The sequence below is a fragment of the Lycium barbarum genome, chromosome 12 (assembly GCF_019175385.1).
Source record: "Lycium barbarum isolate Lr01 chromosome 12, ASM1917538v2, whole genome shotgun sequence".
Lineage (NCBI taxonomy): Eukaryota > Viridiplantae > Streptophyta > Magnoliopsida > Solanales > Solanaceae > Lycium > Lycium barbarum.
Window position 1 is genome coordinate 51,161,660 of NC_083348.1, and position 22,036 is coordinate 51,183,695.

The 22,036-nt window shown below is 38.1% G+C and overlaps 1 long non-coding RNA gene across 1 annotated transcript; it reads left to right on the top strand.

Moving 5' to 3' along the window:
- The first annotated feature begins 389 nt into the window (after positions 1-389).
- Positions 390-3,228, top strand: LOC132624109 (uncharacterized). Its single transcript, XR_009576527.1, has 3 exons — positions 390-810; positions 2,223-2,297; positions 3,083-3,228. It is a non-coding gene; the product is annotated as an uncharacterized LOC132624109 (long non-coding RNA).
- The last annotated feature ends 18,808 nt before the right edge of the window (positions 3,229-22,036 follow it).

Here is a 22,036-nt window from a genome sequence, read left to right on the forward strand (position 1 = left end):
ATATGGACAATTCTCAAATTAACTATAATTAATTATGGTTATATTTGTAAATTTCTTATTATATGTTTAATTATGGATACAATTGAAATGATCAATTAGTTAGTCAAATAGGGCCATAATTTAAATAACAAAATTCGTTTTTTAATTCAATTAAGGTCGTACTTGTAGATCCAATATTTTGTGAAAATCAGTCGTGTTTTTAAATTAATTTATTATTTAGTTTTAATTTGTAACGACCCGTTTGGTCGTTTAGCACTTTAAAACTACGAAAAGGGTATGGGACTATATTGTATTTATTTATATGATTTGAATACATGTTATGGTTTATATGAGATGATGAATAGAGCGAAGTAATCTGAGGACTAATGATATATTTCATCCGGTGAAAGGGCAATTGATGTCTTAGGAAGACATTTGATATGTAAAAGAAAAAATAAATAAAGAAGGCCACTTTCATTATGATGCCAGGAATGAGTGGCATTTGAAATGTAAAAAAAAAAAAAGTGGGCTAGCCCACCATTCCTTGTTTTATGCATCCCTTGTTTTGTGCATCCTTGTTTTGTGCATTTAGTCATCATAACCTTGTGTTGTGCACGTTATATTCTAAAAGAAGAAGGAAAAAAGTAGAAGGAAAAATCTTGTTCTGTGCAAGATATATTACGAAAGAAAGAAGAAAAAATAGAAGGAAAAATTATTCACTTATTTCTAACCTAGAGGGGAGAAAAAGGACGAACAGAAGGGGCTTTGTCAATTAATGTTGAAGGAGCAGTGAAGCTTTATTTTATTTCCACCAAATAAAAAGGCAATCAGGTATGGTACAATTAGTTTTATACACTCCTACAAGAGAATATGTTGCAGGAAGTTTAGTTTAGTATGGTAGTTATGGCAATCTATGACTCACATTTTCTTGCTTTTCTTGAATACACCGTAGCAATTTCCAGCTTTCTACAAGCTTTGAAAAGTGGCCCATGATTTAGTCATTATAAAAATTGGTTCTTTATTTAGCTTGATAAGGATATGCTAGAAGACAATATCTATTATAGAGCCCAAGTGAAGCATACATGAACTTAGAGAAAATCATCACATCTGTAACGATGGTCACGTTTCCTTCCCAGCCATTAAATGATTTAGTGGTTTATTTAGAAATGTTTGTACACTAAGAATTGATAAGGATTTAATAAATTAATAATCAAGGTAGTTGTTAGGAATATGAAAATGAAGTTAAAATATAATTAAAGGTCCATTTCTTTTACTTGGGTTTAGTTCATATTATATATTCCAATTGTTTAATATCGTGTGAAATATAACTGAGTATTGATGTTGTATTTCTTGGATGATATATATGTACGTTAGAATTCCATTTTGTGCACATGGGATGCAATTTGATTTCAGTTAGACCAATCTCACGTTTTTGGGTATTAAAATTAGGTGAAAGTTAGTGGATGTCATAATGATGTCCTCACCTATGCTATAAATAGGTATGATGATACAAGTGATTATAAAAATAAAATAATACATGTGGCTACTTATTAAAAGCTTCTGGTTTTTATAGAATTGAGAATGAGGGTACAGAGAATTAACAAGTTTTGTCTTGTTCTCTTTTCCTCATTGTTATCTTTAAAAAAAAAATGAAATGATTACTTCACACGTTTTTGTATGCTTTTGTAGGGAATTTTCAGATTTGCTTTTGCTTTAGAAAGTGTCCTTTATGTTTGTCTTGCCAATATTTAAATCCTTACATATTAAGTCTTATGTTTAATTTTGTTCGTATTCTTTTGCTGAAGGTCCTCGGTTTCATTATTTCACTTCCATTTTTGAATTTTGTCTTTGTGTTATTAGTTTGCCACTTTAATTTTAAATACATAAGGTATATGTAATTGAATATTTTGGTAGTGAATAATATGAATACCTTCGGAATCATGGTATTTGAATTACGAAAAGTCAGACTTTGTCCGAAGTTAAAGATATTGGAGTAATTAAAGGTTTCGAGTCTTAGTCCTAAGAAAGGAGAATTAATCATTGAATAGTATATTTATGGATGAAATTGACCAATTTTAATAATATATAATCCTTAGATAATGGGCGAAATTATTTTTCAAATAAAATTCCAATCTTGCCCTTGTGGGCCCAAGGCCACTTTTGGGGTGCGTTTTTGGGCTTCGAAATATAGCAATATGGGTGTCATTAGATTCGTATTCTAACGTAGATCGCATATTTTATAGATTTTGATCGTTCAGAGGCTCTACGCAAAGGGAAGACATTAGTTTGATTGTTCGTGGCACCCGCTCGGCATTGAGGTAGGTTACGGTCTACTTTAGTTAGACTCTGATTAGAGAATCGCATGTAGTTATAGAAAGTGACAGATAGCATATAGGTCTTCGGGCATGAAGTGGAGGTGGATTCCAATTAGGTTGGCTCTGTCAGCTGTTATGTGGGCTTGTCGCCATATGTGTTATTTTCTGTGATTATCACCTGTTTGTATCTCTGTCACATACTAGCTCACTCATCATATGAAAAGGAATGGGAACATTAATATGACTTGTATTTGTTGATTGTATATTAGTATTATTGTTGAGGCTGATATCATGCATGACATGCCTTTCATATTATTCTTGGGATGATGGTGAGTTAAGTGATTGAGAGACTCCGAGGTTTTTGCCGGAGATTGAGAGGGACTCCGAGGTCTTTGCCGGAGATTGAGAGTGATTGAAATCCTCTGAGGTTTCTGCCGGAGAGCACGAGTGGTACATGGACTTCGCGGGTCCCCCATGGGTCATGGCTTTGAGGCACTGCCCTTAGCATGTGTGTACGAGAGTGGAGTGAGAGAGGTGACTATTGCATTGCATTGCATTCATCCACTCATATACTTGACTGATCATTTGGTGAATTCTATCTATTTTGGTTGATTTCATGATTCCTTTACACCTTACTTGTATATGATACGTGACCATACCTGTTTGCTCTATGTGCTACTTGTTGGTTTCGACTTCTTCATGTGTTATCTAATCATTGTCGGCCTATGATGCTTACCGGTACAAGTGTTGTACTGATACTACTCTTGTTGCACTATTGTTGAGTGCAGAGTACAATCCAGGTTCCAGTTCTACACCCCGTGGCTGATACACGAGGGTGACATCTTTCAGTCAGGGTGAGCTACTTGGTCATCCGTGGCCCCTGAAGGACCTCCTCTATTTATTCTATTTTTGTATTCTACAGACAATATGTAGTCTTCTGGCATTTTCAGACTTCTATTCGGTAATATGTTAGCGCTCTTGTACCCTTTGACCAGATTTTTAGGGTTGTCGTGACATTTCTAGTTATGATAAGTATTTAAGACTTGATAACTTATTCTTAAATTAATTTTCCGTTTATTTAACTTGTTATTAGTAATGTGGTTCGCCTACTCGGAGGGATAGTGTAGGTGCCACCACGACTCGCGAATTGGGTCGTGACATAATTAAATTGTTTAGTAATCAATCCTTTTTTTTACCTACTCATTAATTTGCATTTTTGTCCCTTATACATATATATATGCATTAATATATATTTATTAATATATATTCGCACATCATGTGTGTATATATATATACGGATATATCATATATAATATATAGTGAAAGAAGAAGAAGCAGTAAATGCCTTCCTAAAAAGGACCCAACGTGACTGCCACGCCTGTGAAACTCTGAGAATTTGCCAAAAATGGTGATACACGTAGGAGAGAAGGGAGTCGCCTCCTGGCGGCTAGGGTTTCTTAAAAAAACCTCAGCAAAAAATGCAAATGATCTCTTAGGGGTCCGTTTGCTTGAGGCGAGGGACTTAAGTATTTGGGGTGTGGGTCGGATCTGGCCCTGTTGGGCTGGACTCGGTCCATAAAAATAAAAAGGGAGGGGCAGCCCAATACATATACATACATATATATTTATATATACATATATATTTATATATTTATATATATATATATATGTATATATATGTATATGTATATATATATATATGTATGTATGTATATGTATCGGGCTTCCCCTCCCTTTTTTTTTATGGACCGAGTCCAGCATATATATACATACATATATATATGTATGTCTATGTATCGGGCTGCCCCTCCCTTTTTTTTTATGGACCGAGTTCATATATGTATATGTATATATATGTATATGTATGTATATGTATGTATATGTATGTATATTTATATAAATCTATGTATATGTATATATATATATATGTGTATATATATATATATATATATATATATATATATATATATATATATATATATATATATATATATATATATATATATATTTATATATACATATAAATATATATGTATGTATATGTATCGGGCTGCCCCTCCCTTTTTTTTTTATGGACCGAGTCCAACATATATATACATACATATATATATATATATATGTATATGTATTGGGCTGCCCCTCCCTTTTTTTTTATGGACCGAGTCCAGCCCAACAGGGCCAGGCCTGGCCCACACCCCAAATACTTAAGTCACTCCCCTTAGGCAAACGGACCCCTAAGGGGTCATTTGCATTTTTTGCTAAGGTTTCTTTAAGAAACCCTAGCCGCCAGGAGGCAACTCCCTTCTCTTCTACGAGTATCGCCATTTTTGGCAAATTCTTAGAGTTTCACAGGCATGGCAGTCATGTTGGGTCCTTTTTTGGAAGGCATTTAATGCTTCTTCCTCTTTCACTCGATACCAAAGCCAAACGAGGTATAACTTGTTTTTTCTACTCTACTTTTTCGATTCAACGGATACATGACTGAAAAACCTTAATGGGTTTTGTTGTATTTGATTTTGAATGGCTGGTTTCTATTTGTCCTTATGGGACCCTATAGATCGACCTTATGTTGGCCAATTTTTGGCCTTTGATGTTTCATTTGAGCAAATCTCAACCCTACAATGCGAGATTGTGAGGTGGAAACCCAAAAACTGGGTTTATCCCACATCGTGGACTTAGGGTTTTGATAAGTTTTGAGATTTCTATATAAAGGGCTCTTTATTTGCATTTTAGAGAGAAGAAAAAAAATTCCACAAAAATAGAACTTAAATTCAAGTTTTGGCAATATTTTTCTTTGAGACTAAGAGTCTAAGAAGTTTAAATTTAAAAAAAAAATTGTGCTGTGTGGTTGAGTCTGGATTTGGGAGCAAAAGGTTTCTAATTCCTATTCTCGACAAGGTTGCACTAACAAGAGGTAAAATCCTTATCTTCTTCTTGTCATTAATGCATTAGAGTTGGTTTTTGAATGTCTATTTACTTGTATTGAGAATCATATGTTTAGATTATTTGTCTTTCATGTATTACTGTTAGTAGTCAGCTTGATTAGTGGCCCATTTAGTTTAATAGTTAGTACAGTTCATGTTTGATGTGATTAGTCTCAGAAGGACCATATACTCACCTGCTTTGTATGACATAGTTATTTTGTGATTTAGTTAAATTGCCTGTAATAGTAATGTAGGATTGTATGATTGGATTCCTGTTATCAGTTTAATATATGGTCCATAAATTTAGTTCAATATGCCAAGTTTGTTCTGGTTTTACTGTGTTGGTATAAGACTGTATTGTGTAGTTTGGTCCACTCCGAGTTGATAGGAGATTATAGTGAGATTGTGTTCATAAAATCAGGGACTATGCTAAGTATATTATGATGAAAAGGCTATAGTCACTGGATATATGCCTAATAATAATAGAAACCATAAGTTGTTGTTGTGAGGTACTAATTGGTTTCATGGTTTCCTATCATGTTGTCTTTGGATAAGTGTCAAGAGGACCTAAAAATGTGTTATCTTTGAAGTTGGATAATATATCTAATGTCTCCTCTAGATCACTTTCTGCTTAAAGGGAATCTGTTGTTGATAGTTACTGAAACTTGAGGTAATAGTTCCTCATAATTTGAACATGTTTAGGTATAAGTTGAGAATGCTGGTCATATAATACTATCCAATTTGTTTTAATGAGATACACCAAGGAAATAACTTAGCTTGTTCAATCAATTATGTCTATGTGGTTAACTAGTTTAACTTGTCTACTTTAGGAAGGTGTCTTATGTGTGGTTTGATTAAGCTGCTATATTATGTGATGATAACTTACATTAGGTATTGTAAATTTGTTTGAGACTATTTTGATAATGGCTTTCTAGTTGCCTCTATACCTATTAAGGTTTTGTTTGAAACTAGTAGATAAAGTCTTACAGCTTGGCTGGGTGTGGTGAAATGGCATTAAAATAAGTTTAAACCTATTAACACTAAGTGTCCAGGCTTTCCTGATCTTGTCATTAGTCTTGATGAGTCTAATTGTGGGTTGAACTGCCTTGAATTTTCTTGTTATCTCTATTATGTGTTTGCCCCTTTTACCTATTTGATAAGGGATTATGTTACAAGTTATTTTCTTCTGGTTTTGGTCCCATCTGGTCCTCATATATCTCTATCAGCTTAAATGTTTGTGGTCCATTAGTGGAATACTATCAAAGGTATATCCCCATTTTCATTCTACTTTGTTGCTTGCTTGTGCCTCTGTATGATTTTAAAAGGTAAAAATATGCCTCTTTGAAAAAAATTTGATAGTCCTTATGCCTTGTCTGACCATCCCAACTTGTGAAAGAGCCTGTTTTCATTTCATTTTGCAAGGTTTAAGTGTTTGAGTCCTTCATGAACCTCTTTGGTGTTATTTAGTCATTAATTTATCTATTCAAAGGTTGTTAAGACAAATGAATCTAATACATAACAACATAGGATCTCTGATGATTAAGCTAAATATTTGCAAGATTATTAAGAAGTCAGTTTGACATACTGTGGATTTGAACTTAGGAATCACGTTTTTCCTTTAAGACTGTTGCTATAATGATTCTGCTTAAAGGTTAATACTTAACTTATGGCAAAAAACAAGCAAGTCCTTTGATGATTATGTGTCACATTTTGTTTAACTAGGAAGGTTTCACTTAGCAGTAATTAGGAATTGGAATTGTTGGTTTTTCTTCTTTTTTCCTCTGTGTGAAAGCTGGGCTATGTGTTGATTTGGTGTGTATAAACTAAGTGTTGCCACAAGGGTCTTGTTCTTATCTGCTATCTGTCATTCATTGTTAGAGTTGAGTGCGAAATAATCCCAGTATATCTGGTAATACATGGCCTGATATGCCTTTGGTATACAAAGGTCATATATGCTGATTAACTGAGGTATATCACCTAGGTTAATGAAAACTTTTTCTTTGTCTTAAATAAATATGTAGGCATTGATTTCTTTTTATCTAGCTTAATAGGATTGGGATTTCATTTGTTTACTTCTGTCCTTTCCTTTTTGACTGATACTTGGGAGATTATGCTTTCTTTATTTCTTTAAAGTCTTGGTCTAGTTTTGGGGTTATTTATGCTTTGATTTTTGCCCTATATTAATTGATTAATCTTAAGATTTTATACTGTGTGTATGTAATATCCTAATTAGTCTCTTTTTCCATAAGATAAAACATAAGCATTGGACAAATTCTTCTCCTATATATATTATGGATTCAATACATAAGTGGGGAAATGAAATAGCACTTGGGAATTAAGCTTGAACCTCCCCCGGTGTCTGTGTTACATCTCTAAGATTTTGGATTATAGCATTGTAAGTGGAATAGCACGAGTTTTAGGTGAACATGAAGTCCTTATGAGAATAAGGAGATTAATTGATAGCTTTAATAGCGTACCACAAGATTTTGAAATCATATGAATCGGTGGAACTAAGTTCGTCAAAGAAAGTGAAATGCAAGTCATGTTTGAGAAGGTTTCATAACAATTGAGCCAATATTTACTTAGCAATGTCTTAAGGAGGGGATGTAGGGCCCCTTAGATGGTTAATGAAGTGTTTTATAAGTGTCAATAAAGTTCCATAAGGATTGGAGGTTGATCGAATCGACGAGAGAAAGTTTCAAAAATCTTTGGGTTGTACGACCACTTATACGGACCGTATAAGTTATACAGCCCATATAAATGGTCCGTATAACCATTCCAGAGATGGGTGAAACCATGGTGGGATTATGCGGTCCATTTATATGGACCGTATAAGTTATACAGACCGTATAAATGACCGTATAATGGGGTCGGGTCAGTTTTTTCTCTTTTTATATATGGACGACCCTTGTTTCTATTTTTCATTTCCCACTTCTCCCAAACTCTTAAAAGCTCTAGAACCTTCTCTCAAGCATATTCCACTCAAACTCAAGAGAAATCAAAGATCAAATAGCAAGAATCAAGCTATTCAAGTGTTGGGAGACTCACTAAGGTTTGTAGGATTCAAGAATTCCTTGGATGTTAAAGCTAGGGTTTCATGCAAGTTGATAACTTGATCCACAGCTCATTCTTATGAGATAAAATGTTATACCCCGTATTTTTATACATTAGATTATTCGTGAGCTAATCAACATAAATTCAAGGATAAGATTATTTTGGGATATGAGGCAAGGACCTTTAATCCCGATTTTTAATAAGTGCACGGTTTGCTTGTAAAATTCAATTGGTGTAAAAATATTAGTGAAGATTAGGGGTTAATTAACCATGATTAGATTATTAAGTTGGGATTAAGGATTAATTAGCCTAATTAGTGTATTAAGTGGGCCCCACCAAGCATAATAATTAAAAATCTGATCTTGATTAATGGCATGCCATAGTGGGGCACGTGTAGGGTTATTAGGCTGCCTATAAATAACATAATATGACTCATTATCACCATTTCTTCATCATATTTCCAATTCACAATTTATTGAATTAGAGAGAGAAGTAAAGTTGAGTGAGAGGGAGAAGCTCACGGCCATGGCTGTTTTTGGCCGAGCTTGAGATCTAAATGGAAAGAGATCGAATTTCTAATATATCCTAGGTATTAAAGGTGATAGCAACGTGGAGTTGATCCTTGTGGCAGCAAGAAGATTGGCAATTTTAATCCATAGATTTCAGCAACATTAAGAGGCCAAGCTTGCTAAGGTAAGGTTTAACTTTCTTTTACATGTTTTAGAGGTGGTTTGGTCCTTGTATAAGTTGGTGGATGTGGAATTGGATGCAAGGAATTGTATATGTTAGTACTAAGATTCTGTTTTGGGCCGTATAGGGGTTGCTCTAACTTAGTAATGATGAATTAATTTTGATGTTGTTGTCGTTATGTTTGTCATTGATCGTGTGATGAAAGTGAAAGAATTTGATACCTAAGGTTATAATTGTATTGTATTCGAGAATGATTTGGTTGTGTGGAAAGGAATGGAAATATAGTTATAAGTGGGTATATGTGTTGTTGTTCTTGTTGAATTGGAAGACTAAGTGTAGTTAAGATTATGCATTGTGTTGTTGTAATTGTTGAACTATTATAAGGTCGTTTCGATGAAGTGTTGTGGCTATGCATTATTAAGAATAACATGAATGTGTCGTAGTCGTTATGTTAACGATTATTGAATGTTGTAATATGTGGGCTGATTGGAATGTTATGTGGGCTGATTGGAATGTTATGTGGGCTGTTCGGAGTATTCTTGAATCATGTCTTGGCTAGTCTTAATATTGTATTTGAACATGTGATTGTTGATGCTACTTGGTTGTTGTATGGCTGGCTTGGATGTGAGGAGAGTGAGCGATATAGGGGAGGTGCTGCCCAATAATCTAGAAATAAGCTACTAACGTTGAAGTAGGTTTTATGCCTTTCCATAGCTTAACCATAGCTCTTGACATTTTAATATAGGTTAAGACACATCGGGCAGCGTATACGTATTGTACCACGGATAAGCGTTAAAGGTATGTAAAGTTAACCCTTCCTTCTTTTGGCATGATTTATATGAAACGAACAAATGACGAACGTATAAGCTCCTATTCGTAGAGACACTAGGATGGTTAATGTTCTTGATTCCATAAGCTATTTCATATTATCTTGATACGTGTCTATGATTCCTGAAGTTCCATTTGACATAATCCATAATGACATTCGAAGGATACTTGACATGACTGTCTCCGTTGATACTCAAGTGTTAGTTCATTCTACCTATTCTATTGAGTCTCAGATGATGATTTGATTTGCATATGGTTACTCACTACTCTGCTAGTGCATGTTGTTATTATATCTTTCACCGAGTCCCGGGCCGGGTATGTTTTCGTGCATAGTTTCACTGCATTGTTCACCGAGTCCCTCACTAGAGGGCCGGGTACGGTATATATATATATATATATATATATATATATATATATATATATGATAATATGATGATGATGATGATGATGATGATGATGTGATTATGGCGCCGAGGATGGTATATGATGATTTATTCACCGAGTCCCATAATGGGCCGGATATGATATATGATATAGACATGCATGATTTTCATATCGTAAGGCACAGGTGCATTGGTATCTTTGGTCATCATACTTGCCTTCTGTATTCGTTTATGCAGTTGTGATTTTCCTTATTGTATTACATGCTTTATATACTCAGTACATATTCCGTACTGACTCCCTTTCTTCGTCGGGCTGCATTTCATGCCCGCAGGTACAGATACTCGATTTGGTGATCCTCCAGCTTAGGACTTCTACTCAGCTGTCTTGGAGAGCTCCATTGTTCCGGAGCCTAGACTTTTGGTACAGATCTTTTGATGTATATATATATATATATATATATATATATATATATATATATATATATATATGTTAATCCAGGGGTACGACGGGGCCCTGTCCCGTCATATTTCACTACTGATACTCTTAGAGGTCTGTAGACATATGTGTGGGTTGTGTATAAGTTTTGTTCAGCTGTGTCTATGTGATTCGCTATGGATATGTCCGTCTGTAGTGGCAGCCTTGTCGGCTTCTGTATCGTATTAGTATGTAGTGGCAGCTTTGTCGGCTTGCGTATGGTATTGATATGTAGTGGCAGCTTTGTCGGTTTGCGTATCATATTTACATGTGTTTTGATTAGTGTGACTCCTCAGGAGACAGGTTATCGGGATCATTTTTTTAAAAGGCAGTGTCAGGACTCGCCCCGGGCCTCGCCTCGGGGCAGGGTAGTGGCAAAACGCCCTGGGGCTAACGTGCGAGGCTTAGTTCCTATGAGGCTTACGCCCTAAGCGCCCAACCGTACGCCCTAAACACGCCTAACGCCCAACGCCCAGGGCTCGCCTAACAGTTCTTACACAAATTATATTTTAAATTCCTTAATTAAAATCATTCACTCTCATAATTGTTTAACAAAATAATGATACTTAATAGTTTTTCATCTATAGAAATAGAAGATTGGGTGTAACTCATATAACAAGTCGTAGTATTGGATATTTACTATTTGAGAACGTCGTGAGGGTGAATATCACTTAATTTAAAAAAAAAAAAAAACACATAGCGGAATTGTACATTTTCACTTGTCATTGGTCATAAGTCCTATGTATCAGAATTATCATATAATTTTATTTTTTGTTCATCAAGAAGTTATGTTTTAATGTAATATTGATAAATTTTATTGATTATTTGCTTATAGAGAGATAAAATGAATAGTATGATAGTAATAGTGTTTTAAGAAACTGTGTTTTTTTCAGTGTTTGAAAGTTAAAATGTTAGAATTGTTTTGCATTTCATAATAGCTTTTATTTCATTGTATTGTTTATACTTGTAAAATTATGTTATATATAATTACAAGTTATAAGCGGTGTATAATGGATTGCTTTGATCATTTTTTTGTGAGGATCAAGCGCGCTCACACACACACACACACACACATATATATATATATATATATATATATTTCATTTATTTACAGTTTTCTTTTATTTTTTTATGTAATTTTACCTATTTAAAAATATTTATTGTAATTATATTATTTTAAGAAATACTAAAAATTAAATACCCATGGGGCTTACGCCTCGTCGAGGCGTATGTAAAACACCCCGCCTTACGCTCCCGCCTTTTAAAACACTGATCGGGATATATATATATATGACGACGTTATGAACCTTTGGAGTTCTTTGCAAGTTTCCATATTGTTCTTACATTCAGTTTGACTATATCTAACAGGTACGTATACGAGTGTCCAGCTCGGGCACTAGTCATGGCCCACGGGGTTGGGTCGTGGCATAAAAGGTTAGCTTTCATGTCTATTTCATGTTATTAAACATGCTTGGTTGTTGAATAACTTGGGTGAAGGAAGAAAGTGGAAGATGAAGTCCAAATGTAGATTCCATGATATTTTGAGTAGTAACTTAACTTGGGTTACCATTGGTAGAATATTATGAGTATAATCTCGATATGAAGGGTAATAACAATGACAAGAAAGTGTTGTATACAATTGGGCAAAGGGCTGGTGTGAAGTTGTTGATATAAGTTGAATGTGAGAATGAATTTTGTGACTTAATGGAATATGACTACTTGATTATGATATTGTGGATGTTATTATAGTTGTTTGGGAGTTTTTCCATATGGTGGAAGTCGATGAAATAGGGGAAATGTTTCCCAATTTTCGTTTACTCATGAATTATTCTAGTTTGAACTTAAGAGTGTCTTTAAGACTTAACCTTGATATAAATCCTTTTAAATGTAGATTCCTCAAGCTTTGGCGGGGAACGTTAAGTAGTTAAGACGACATAAAGGTATGTAAGGCTAACCCTTCTTCTTAAGGCATGTTCCCATTTGTCGTATACCTTTACAAGAATTCCATAATGTCTTCCATGATGACTTCATTCCTAGAACCACTAAAGCTCATAGTTCTTGATATTCTCATGATACCATTGGTTCCATCCTATGATAGTTGATTCTCTAAGGAAAGATATAACAAAAGTGATGATGATGATGATGATGATGTTGACGATACTTATGTATTCCTATATATATATATATATATCTATATATGGCTATTAAGTAACACCGAGCTTATATGGCCGGGTATGATATCTATTACGCGCGCACCACTACAGTTAGGTACGGATAACATGCCTTGGTAGGGCCAGGTATGTGTAACACCGAGCCTTGTTATGGTCGGGTATGTGAGACACAGAGCCTCTATGTTCGGGTATGGTACTACTATATATGTAAGCGTATATAGTGGAAGGTTCCCATTAGAAAAAGGGTAAGTAAATACGATGAACATCGCTAGAGGTATAAATGGCTCTACCCTCCCATGACTCTGCTATCTTATGTTATCTTTCATGCTTCTATTATGATATTGATTATGCCTTACATACTCAGTACATTGTTTGTACTGACGTCTTTTTTGTTTATGGACGATGTGTCATGCCCGCATGTGGACAGGGAGATAGACTTGATCCTTAGGATGCTTATCCCGAGACTGCTTAGAGGAGCTTCATTTGATTCGGAGTTGTAGCTGTTGGTACTATTCTTTTGTGTATATACATATATGGGCATGGCGGGGCCCTGTCCCGTCTATATGATGCTATATATTCTTCTTAGAGGCTCGTAGACAGTTGTGTATAGATAGATGTCTCCTAGCCTTGTCGGCTCGTATTTTGTATATCATTTTGTTAGCCTCGTCGGCTTGTGTATATGTATATGGGCACAATTAATGATGTTGATATAGAAGTGTTCTTGCTAGATAAGATTGGTATTATTGATACATAGGAATTACGGGTTAGCCATGTGGCTCGCCTAGTCATAATTGTGGAAGTAGGATGGGAGGTGCCCGGGTGGGTTAGCTCCGGGTGTCCGTCATGGCCCTCCAATTGGGTCATGACAAAATTGGTATCAGAGCAGTTCCGTCCTAGGGTGTGTCTACGAGCCTTGTCCAGTAGAGTCTTGATTATGGGTGTGTTGCACGCCACACTTATAAATAGGGGGCTACGAGAATTTAGGAATGAATGACCTTCTTTCTTCATAGATCGTGCGATAGAGCCACGATATAAGGATTTCTGTTTCCTTAACCGCGTGTTATGTATTTCAGAAATGCCTGTAAAGAGGAAAGCTACGTCAGCCCAAAAAGGCAAGACAGTGGCAGAAATGCAGGCTGAAAGAGTACCGCCAACGGATATAGAGGAAGGTGAGTCCCAGAATAAGGTTCCATGTCGGTCCTCACACTCAATACTTGCTTCAGAGGAGCATGAGGGAGCCTCAACCCCAGCTCCAGCACCCCCAGCTCCTCCACCAGAGGTTTCGGGCCAAGAGATGAAAGACGCCATTCAATTGTTGACTCAATTAGTTGCCGCGTAGGCCCAGCGGCAGGGTATGGATTATGGCGATAGGGTTGTGAGTGCTAGAGCCCGTGATTTCTTTAGCTTAAACCCTCCGAAATTCTTCGAGTCAAAGACAGATGAGGACCCTCAAAGCTTTATTGATGGAATGTTGAGGACACTTTGGTTAATGCATGCTTCAGACGTTGAATCGGTAGAGTTAGCATCACATAGATTACGTGATGTTGGGGTTCATTGGTATACGGTTTGGTTGTCTTCTAGGGGAGTCAATGCACCTCCCCCGGTATGGAAAGAATTTGTTGATGCTTTCCTTCGACATTACTTGCCCCCAGAGGTTCGACGAGCTAGAGCCGATAAGTTCTTGAATCTTAGGCAAGGAAGTAGGAGTGCCTTAGAGTATAGTCTCCGCTTCAATTCTTTGGCTAGGTATGCTCCGGCCATGGTAGCGGATATGGGTGACTGAGTGCATCGATTTGTGAGTGGCTTAGGGCTACATTTGATGGATAAGTGCTTGACTGCGTCCCCTCAGGACAATATGGATATTTCTCGCATTCAAGCCCATGCCCAGAATTTGGAAGAAAGCCAACAATAGCAAAGAAGTGAGCGTGAGCATGACAGAGGTTATAGCAAGAGGGCTAGATCTTCAGGTCCGACTAGTGAGTTTAGAGGAGGGCAGAGACACCAGTTTTCTAGGCATTCAGGCCATTCTATGACTAGTGCTCCTCCACGGTTTACCGGCCAGAGATTTGATAGATCCACCCACTCCGGGCCGAGTCAGAATTTTAGAGCTTCAGGTTCTCATTACAGAGGCGACTCGGCCTAGGCAAGGCCACCCTTGCCACGATGTTCTCAATGCGGGAAGTTACATTGGGGCCAGTTTCGATTAGGCTCAGATGTTTGCTATGCATGTGGTCGGCCATGCCATATCATGCGTGATTGCCCCTCGAGAGGTACTAGAGGTACAGTTCAGGCCACAAGGTCAGCAGCTGGGTCTTCGTCATCTATACGCCCTCCGGGGCAAGGTTCACAGACGCTAGTCAACCGTGGTAGAGGTAGAGGAGGAGCTCCCAGTTCTAGTAGTCCTCAGCACCGTATTTATGCATTGGCTGGGTGACAGTATCTTGAGTCCTCCCCCGATGTCGTCACAGGTATATTATCGGTATTTTCTCTTGATGTATATGCATTGATAGATCTGGGCTCCACATTGTCATATGTTACTCCATATATTGCTGGTCGATTTGGGGTCAAACCGGAGTCAATCAAACCTTTCGAGGTATCGACACCCGTTGGTGATCCGGTAATAGCTAGTCGAGTATATAGAAATTATGTAGTTGTGATTTGTGATCATCATACTATGGTCAATTTACATGAGTTTAAAATAGTGGAATTCAATGTCATTATGGGCATGGAATGGTTAGCTTCTTGCTATGCTAATGTCGATTGTAGAAAAAAAATTGTTCGCTTCCAATTTCCGGGAGAACCAGTTTTGGAATGGGAGGGAAATACGGCATCTCCGAGAGGTAGGTTAATTTCCTATCTCAAGGCAAGGAAAATGATTGCTAAAGGTTGTATTTATCATTTAGTCCGGGTTCAAAATATAGAAGCCGAATCGCCAACTCTTCAGTATGTCCCCGTAGTGAACGAGTTTCCAGATGTATTCCCGGATGAGCTTCCAGGCCTTCCTCCAGAGCGGGAGATTGATTTTTCTATCAATGTGCTACAAGATACTAAACCCATATCTATTCCTCCTTATAGAATAGCTCCCTCAGAGTTGAGAGAGTTGAAGGAACAATTGAAGGACTTGCTTGAGAAAGGCTTCATAAGGCCTAGTTCATCCCCGTAGGAAGCACCTGTGTTGTTTGTAAGAAAGAAAGATGGCTCCTTGCGAATGTGTATTTATTACAGGCAACTGAATAAGGTGACAATCAAGAACAAATATCTTCTTCCAGGGATTGATGACTTATTTGATCAATTACAAGGTGCCAAATGGTTTTCAAAGATAGACTTGAGATCTGGGTATCATCAGGTGAGAGTTAAGGAAGAAGATATTCCCAAGACGGCCTTCAGTACAAGATATGGTCACTTCGAGTTCCGGGTAATGTCATTTGGGCTAACTAATGCACCGACAATATTCATGGATTTGATGAACAATGTATTCAGGCCTTTTTTAGATTTATTTGTGATTATGTTCATTGACGATATCCTGGTATATTCTCGGTCCGAGGCAGAACATACAGATCATTTACGTACCGTTCTTAGAGTTCTTCAGACTCGAGAGTTATTTGCAAAATTTTCAAAGTGCGCATTTTGGTTGAATTCGGTGACCCTTTTGAGGCATATCATTTCAGCTGATGGTATTCAAGTGGATACCCAAAAAATTGAGGCCGTGAAGACTTGGCCAAAGCCTACAACACCTACAGAGGTTCGTAGTTTTCTGTGCTTAGCAGGTTATTACAAAAGGTTTGTAGAAGGATTTTCTTCTATTTTTGCACCATTGACAAGGCTAACTCGGAAATCAGCTAAATTTCAATGGACGGATGCTTGTGAACGTAGTTTTCAGGAGTTAAAGAATAGATTAACTTCTGCCCTAGTCCTGACACATCCAGAGGGATCGGAAGGCTATGTTTCTATTGTGATGCTTCAGGCGTTGGGTTAGGATGTGTGTTGATGCAGCATGGTAGGGTGATTGCTTATGCTTCAAGCCAGTTGCTAAAACATGAGAAAAATTATTCAAACCATGATCTTGAGTTAGGTGCGGTGATTCATGCATTGAAGATGTGGAGACATTATTTGTATGGTGTTCATGTGGATATTTATATAGATCATAAAAGCCTCCAGTATATTTTCAAGCAGAAAGAATTGAATTTACGACAACGACGATGGTTGGAGTTGTTGAAAGATTATGATGTTAACATTCTATATCATCCCGGGAAGGCGAACATTGTGGCTGATGCTCTTAGCCGTAGATCTATGGGTAATTTATGTGATGTTCAGCCAGTGAAAAGAGAGTTAGCTCATGAGCTCTAGTAGTTAGCTAGCCTAGGAGTTTGGGTAATGGACTCGGGCGATAGGGGAGCTATTATTAGGAATTCAACTGTCTCGTCACTAGTAGTTGAAGTGAAAGAGCGCCAGTACGAGGATTCCATGCTAGTTGATTACAGAATTACCCTTCCTCAGAAGAAGAAGAAGAAGAAGAAGAAGAAGAAGAAGAAGAAGAAGAAGAAGAAGAAGAAGTCATCCTTTGAGATTTCTAAAGATGGAGTTCTCCGATATCGAGGCAGGTTGTGTGTTCCCGATGTTGCAGGGTTACGTCATCAGATTTTGAAAGAAGTCGATTGTTCCCGTTATTCTGTTCACCCCAGACAATGAAAATGTATGACCTTATGTTATATCCCGTATTTTTGAACGTCATATTATTAACTGAGGTGGGGCCCACACGTCAATATTTTTTTTGGGACACGTGACAAGTTATATGAATCGCATGTGTAAAGTAAAACACAACTTGTGAAGGGCCTTGGGGCCAAATCAAAGTGGAAGCCCTCCAAACGAATTTTTTAAGAAAACGTTTTCGGACGACCTGACTTGGAGGGGCAAAAACGGCATTATAAGTCTGGAATTTGGGAAAACTCCCAGAATTAAAAGTTGTAGATAATTGAAATAGCTTTCCAACGGTAGGTCGTGGGCCTATAGGTGACATCGGGATAAGGAGATATGAACATTTTAAGGCGGAAAGGTCAAGCTGGGCAGTGAAATGGGCCCAACCCGATTCCAATCCGGGTCAGGCCCATTTCCTTGTTATTTAAGGGAGGTTTCAGCCTCCTCCTCCACATTTTCAGATCAGAAAAGATCCAGAAAATTCTATAGAGAGAGAGGGAGGAAAGACTTAGAGAGATAAATAAAGTTTGATCAAAATCTGAGCCCCGAATCCCGAAGCCCATGAAGAGAAAAGTGTTCTACGTCGCGTTGCCTTCGATTTGAGCTAAAAATCAACTAAAAATAAGAGGGTGGACGTGGTAGCTGTGCACTTAAGGTATGATTAAGGCTCTTTTTCATTGCCAACAAGTTTATTTAAAGTTTCAACGGAATAGAACGGGAAAATAGCGATATAAATTCGTCCGTTGGCATTGAAATTGATTGTAGAAGATTATGTCATTTTAATATGATTTTATGATATTATGGAAATGAAGTTGTTAAGATGTGAATTATGATTATGGTTGATGAAATTGGAAGGTGGAAATATGTTATGAATATGTATGTTGAAGATTTGAAGTTTTGGATGGATTATGGTTTGGTGGAAAATTTGTATATTTTGTATATCATGTGAATATTGTATAGAAATGATATGAAATACTTCCAAATCACATTGTAATGGTCTTGATTAATGATGAATATGGAAATGTTGATACTAGTTTGGGTTTGTGAAGTTGAAGTGGAAGTTGTTGGACCATGTGGAAAACAAGGCTAGTTATGCCATACTATGTGTTTTGTAATGCTTGTTGTTGTTAGTGATGTTGTTGTTGGGTTGCTGTGTTGATATATTAAGCCGAGCTAAGTCTCGGGGATGTCATATATATAGGGGAAATGCTGCCGAAATTTCGGTAGGCAATTATGTGATTAAGCTTAGATTCTCGAAAAGCTTGAAATTGACAATTGGTAAACATGACCATTTGTAGATTCTGGACGAAATTGGAATTGAAGCCAAGCGAGCGTAAGGCGCAATCGAGGTATGTAAAGTCTTCCCCTTTGTTCTTTGGCATGTCCTAGATGTACTAGGTCAAGATCGGAGCCTCGGGGGCGATTCTGCTCATAGAAACTCGAGATTGATTTTTGATACTATTCATTCAATTCAATTGAATTTCAAAAGGTGCTTTTGTTGAAAAAAAGTGGTTAAACCTCCATAACTTTCACAAATGTAATCCAATCACTCCGAAACTTTCCTGGATGACTCCGTAGAGTCTAATGGGCGTGATTCATGTCCGCCACCCCGACTTGACCCGAGGTGGGCCCGTTACCCCCGGCGCCCCTCCTATGGTTTTGTTTGTCTCACTTCGGTGCGACAAGTCTAGGGACTTATGGCTATTGTCCCGACTACTAAACAGGAGATATTTTATCTATCCTGAGACGGATTTTAATTATTATTGAACCAACTGCGGGGACAGAAACCCTGATATGTGATGTATGGCCTTAGCCAATGTACTCTTGTCCGGAGTTCGCAGGTAACTCCTGGTTATTATGCTGTTTACTATACGATAGGTGTTATGACCATCTTCATGAGCGTTATAAAATGTTTTTGACATCTAAAATGTTTTGAAAACCTTACCCTGATAATTTGGATAAACTACTTATCTTCTGTATTTTCTGATATACGATTTTGGCATACCTGAATCTTGTGTGATGCATGATCCTGGCACGTGTGATTTATGTTTTGGAAGTAGTGATTTGGTATCCTGTATGGTTGTTTTCTGTTTCACCGAGTCCCGGGCCGGTTATGTGAATATGCGCATATGTAATATTAGCCGCTGGACCCTCGACCGCGGCGTGTCCGACATTGACAGCTGGACCCTTGACCGCGTCATGCCGGACGTGTGGCATTGACTGCTGGACCCTTGACCGCGTCTGCCGCACTTGTGATTGTGCCTGACATAGACCGCTGGACCCTTGACCGCGGTATGTCAAATGTGTGATTGTGACCGCTGGACCCTCGACCACGGTATGTGTGATTGTAACCGCTGGACTTTTGGTCGCGGTATGTGTGATTATAACCGCTGGACCCTTGGCCGCGGTACGTGTGATAGTGACCGCTGGGTACTTGGCCGCGGTATGCGTGGTAGCGACCGCTGGACTTATGGCCGCGGAAATTGTGCGTTGATTCCTTTATATGTGTGAAATAAAAATGTTTTTCAAAAGAAAGTAAAGCATTTTGACATTCTAACTGTCGTATTTGCCTGCTGGAACCTCTTGGGTATGACTTGTGCACTAGAGGCGACCCTGTGGCGACCTGGTTATTCGTGCACACCCCAGTGCACTGTCCATTGCGCCCCTCACTAAAGGGCCGAAACCTGAGGTAAATATATACTACCTGTGCTTGTGTAAGTTTATGATTCTGCATGCATGGTTCTGCCTGTTACATTTCTGGACAGCGGATTCGGAGAATGATTCTGTTGGTGTTGCTTCTGCATGATTGAGCCGGACTATGCTTCAGTCGGCTATAGTTCTACACCCCTAGCTTCGGTTGCGGGTATGTCAGTCGCACTCTGTGCCCCGATCCGCACGATGATCCTGCCAGTTAGGCTTTGTACCTCTGTTTCATATCACGATTCAGACGGCTACACCCCGTGCTTATGATATATATCGTGGTCCTGGCCACACACTCTGTATTTCCGTTTCGGACTCGGATCCGATACTACCTGTTCTATTTCTATACTTCTGGCTCGGTTTTGCTTATATTGTTATATTTCCGCTTTACATACTCGGTACATTTCCGTACTGACCCCCTGTTCTTCGGGGGCTGCGTTTCATGCCGCGCAGGTACTCCCAGTTGAGTTGTGGACAGATGGAAGATGTTCCAGTGCAGATGGCAAGCTCCATTTGTTCCCGGAGTGCTGCCGAGTCAGATTCTGTATGTTATGCTTTTGGGATCTTATTAGAGACTTTGCAGACAGTGTCGTGGGTATTGGTTGTCGGTCTGTGTACGTAATGAATTTTGTATGATCACAAATTTGTTCGGCTTGAAAGCCACGAGAAAGAATATTTCTGAAAGAAAAGTTTTGCTATGTACTTTATTATTTGTTTTAAAGAAGAAAAAAAAGAGTTGACGTGATTTTATGTGCAGCGAGAGTCTGAGGGTTCGCTCGGCCCTAAGTAAGGGTCGGGTGCCCATCACACCCCAGCGAGGTCGGGGTGTGACACCTTAAATATATATTTATTGGTGGAATGGAATGAAGAGAGACATAGCGGAATTCATGGCCCAATGTCCTAATTGTCAGCAAGTGAAAATTGAGCATCAAAACCCTGGTGGATTATTGCAAGCTATGGAAATTCCAACTTGGAAATGGGAAGTGATTAATATGGACTTCATTGCAGGCTTACCTCGCTCTAAGCATAAGTATGATTCTATATGGGTAATTGTGGATAGACTTACGAAGTCAGCTTATTTCTTACCAGTCAGAACTACTTATATAGCTGAAGATTATGCAAAGCTTTATGTCAAAGAATTAGTACGACTTCATGGTGTTCCAGTATCTATTATTTTCGATAGAGGGACTTAGTTTATAGCCAATTCCTGGAAGTCTTTTCAAGAAGGTTTGGGGACTCAGGTGAGTCTTAGCACAGCATTTCATCCACAGACTGATGGGCATGCTGAGCGTACCATCCAGACTCTTGAGGATATGTTACGGGCATGTGTTTTGGATTGTGGAGGTAGTTGGGATGATCACTTACCGCTTACTGAATTTGCTTATAACAACAGTTATCATTCTAGCATCCAAATGGCCCCGTATGAGGCTTTATATGGGCGCAAGTACAGATCGCCAACTGGGTGGTTCGAAGTAGGAGAAACTAAACTGATAGGGATGGACTTGGTCTAGCAAGCTAAGGAAAAGTTCAAGCTTATACGGGGTCGATTATTAACAGCTCAGAGCCGGCAGAAATCCTATGCAGCTAATCGTCGACGGGACTTAGAGTTCCAAGTGAAATATTGGGTATTCTTGAAGGTGTCGCCAATGAAGGGCATCATGAGATTTGGCAAAAAGGGAAAGCTTAGTCCCCGATACATTGGACCTTATGATATTGTACGCAAGGTAGGCCAAGTGGCTTATGAATTAGATCTACCTCCAGATTTGGAGTCAGTCCATCCGGTTTTCCATGTATCGATGCTTCGCAAGTGCATCGAAGACCC